Below are 3276 nucleotides of genomic sequence, written 5' to 3'. Positions count from 1 at the left end.
ATCTAGAATTTTTCCTTTCTAGGCCCTTTCTAGGCTCAACGATGGCAGCCCTATTTTAGGGTATGCCTATTTGGGCCCAACGTTGACAGACCTATTTTAGGGCATGCCTGTTCAGGCCCTATATGGACGTGGGGCACGCCCCGACAAAATTCTACCCGGGTACCTGTTGTGCAGTCTCTAATCGTTTACAAATAGTTTCGGTACACGAAGTTCGCGCTTGCTCGACTGTCGGTGAACGAATGGGTAGCGTGAATTTGATCTTAAACAGTGTCATATTCCGAACGTCGTACTTTAGGTCAACCATTACAAAATGTTATAAACTGTCTGTACAGGAAATATACGCTTAATATATTGTGTTTAATGTGTATTAGAAATTTTTAAACTGCGGATACATTACATTTTTCTCCGATGCTTGAATCAATCATATTACCTCACGTCAATTTGATAACAATAATGTACAAATTATATGTAAACTGACAAAAAATGTAAAGTAATGTGTACTATATAAGAGACATACATATTCGATAATACGAAACAGTAAAGCGATATTATTTGAAAAACAATGTTTTAAATAAATACTTCGACATATTTAGGTGTTCAAGAATTTTTATTGCGTTGATTAATAATCACTAAATAATTATAGAAAATCATTACATTTAAGTGTTGGTAAGAAAATTTAAATAAAAACTTTATATTTTTAAAATATTTAACACATAACAACATAGATCAAGGTTTCTGAAAGTGGCTAAGTCTCCATCTTCATTTTTATCCATTAAAATTACATAAAACGAAACGACGCTATAACAGAAAATATAATAAGTCAGTATCAAAAGCAAATACATATGTATCTATCTACCCAGACGAACGTTTCGACTTGAAGGACACAACTTTATCTCTTCATAAAATAGTAATACAGTTTTTCTATTGTTGATACTACTTTTAAAACTGACACGTGTACTACCTATACGTATGTATTTGAGTTTTGCTTTACGTTTTAATCATTATCATCGAGATTATTTCAGGTTTGTAGTCTTTATCGTTTTTTAAACTTTATATATTTCGTGCATAAAATGAAAATGTTTTCATTATTCAAAATATGATATTTATACACCTACAATAAATTTATAAATGTATAAGAAAGTGTAGGTACCTGTTAGACTCGAAAACAATATCTTAATTGCATTTCTCGGGCTACACGTCTTTAAATGCCGCGTATTGATGGGTATACGGTCCCGCAGAAATTTTCATTGCGTTCATTATTGTCAGTAATGCCGATGTGCCTTCATTGAAGACACATGCGGCAACATACGCCACTATTTCCACGATAAGAGCGCCGCTATTTAAAATTTTCGGTGCAATTCTTCAAATAATGTTATTGAAGCTTTCATTATTATTTTGAGTAAAGCCACCAACGCAGCGCTCTAACAAAGTGTCCTTTTTCAAGTCGTCGTAAATTGGTCGAATAGCTTCCAAGACATCGTGAAGCAATGACATAATCGTGCTTGTAGGCGTCAAGGGTATACCATCAACTTTTGCTCGTTGCCATGAGTCCGAACCTTCTGGGCAATTTTCATGGTGTGGTTTTTCATCTGTAGAGCTATAATGGTAGAACGTTGCCCAGATCGCCGTCTTCATTTTGTCCTTTGATTCACAATTTCTGCGAATGGCTAAACCATAATAAATGCTGAGATTATCGATAATTTTTCCAGTTAATTTGTTTCGACCTACGAGACTTTTATTTTTTAATGCTCGGAGTCGGCTGTCTATACGCTTCTGAACGTGTCTTACACACTTCTTTTTATTAATATTTATCGAGTTACCATATGGGGCCGCATTGACAATAGCCGAGTAAGTCTTGGAGTCGCCGTCTCCAATGTAATTGGTATACTTGACTGCGAAACGTTCCACGGATCTTCGAAAAATTTCCACCATTGAGTCAACCTCCATTGAAGTTGACCCGTCGCGCCCGAACATTGTCGAACGCGCTCAGACATTTTTCGCTATATCTCCGACAATTTTCAAGGAATCACTTTGAAACTTGCATAGGATATTCTCAAGACTTCATACTTTTCGAATATGCATAAAACGAAAAATGCATTTTTTTTTTAAATTTTTAGGTGTATGTAGCCCCTTAAAGTTTTCGATTTAATTCTTGAGTACTTACAGTGCTCGCGGAGGCTAATTTGTTATTTCAGGGACATACAATAATCTTTCAGCTTCCTCGTGAAATTCATTTTGATCAATTTGAGCCATTCTACGAGCTACTCGGACCTTTCTCTTGTTATTATAACAAGGGAACCGATCCTCACTGATTTCAATGAGCTTTGGGTATGTGTAGAACATGAAAAAATATTAGACCTTTATTTTTTGTTTGTGTTTATCTTGAGGTTTAGGGGATAAAACATTTCCTCGAAAAAAATCGTTTTTTTTTTAAGTAAATATCATCGAAACTATAAGACATAGAAAAAAATTTCCTGAATAAAAATTGATGGTTTTAAGAGTAATTTAGAAATATAATAAAAAAATTTTTTTTAAATTATTTATTATACCTGCATGCTATGCATCCGTATATACGAGCGCTGAATTTATACCGAATTTTGCTCTAAAATTTTGAGACATATTCTCGAAGAGTTGTACTATCAATTTATGAAAAAAGAATCGAATTTTTTTTACCTTCTAATGTAGGAAACCTCCTTAATTTATTGTAGCAAGGATTCAATTATTTAAAATAATTTTTTCTAATTCATTTCTTTATACTTATGTCAAAAGAATAATTATATTAGATATTTTATAAAAGCATATCTGGAAAGATGTTAAAGTCAAATTTTGTAATTGAAAATTGTGAACCTCGAGTGCTCGACTATGTCTAAAGTGTTCTTGTTACATCATAACATAAATCGATACGCTGGAAATTGGCTGCGTCCAGCAAAGAAAGCAGCTTTGCAACTGTTGTAAAATTCTTCTAGTCATATTTAAAATATGATTGGTCTTGCCCTTAGTTTCTCATTGGATCTAAATGTATAAACCAATCATATTCATGAATTTTACAACAGTTGCAAAGCTGCTTTTTCTGCTGAACGCAGCCATTGATACAAAAGTCTTTTGCGTCTTACACCGAATCACACCATTCATTGTCTTAGAATTTAGATGATGGCAAAATTTTATATAATGTAACCAAAAGTAATAGTCGTCTTATATAGATGCACACATTGTTTTAATTCCTTACAAATACTTCCCCAGATCGTTGCTTAACGAATGGCGCGATTTGCAATTTTT

This window comes from Trachymyrmex cornetzi, unplaced genomic scaffold, assembly GCF_001594075.2.
Source record: "Trachymyrmex cornetzi isolate Tcor2-1 unplaced genomic scaffold, Tcor1.1 scaffold1792, whole genome shotgun sequence".
In the NCBI taxonomy this organism is placed as follows: Eukaryota; Metazoa; Arthropoda; class Insecta; order Hymenoptera; family Formicidae; genus Trachymyrmex; species Trachymyrmex cornetzi.
The sequence above is the reverse complement of the archived record's forward strand: the minus strand, read 5'-3'. Positions refer to the sequence as shown.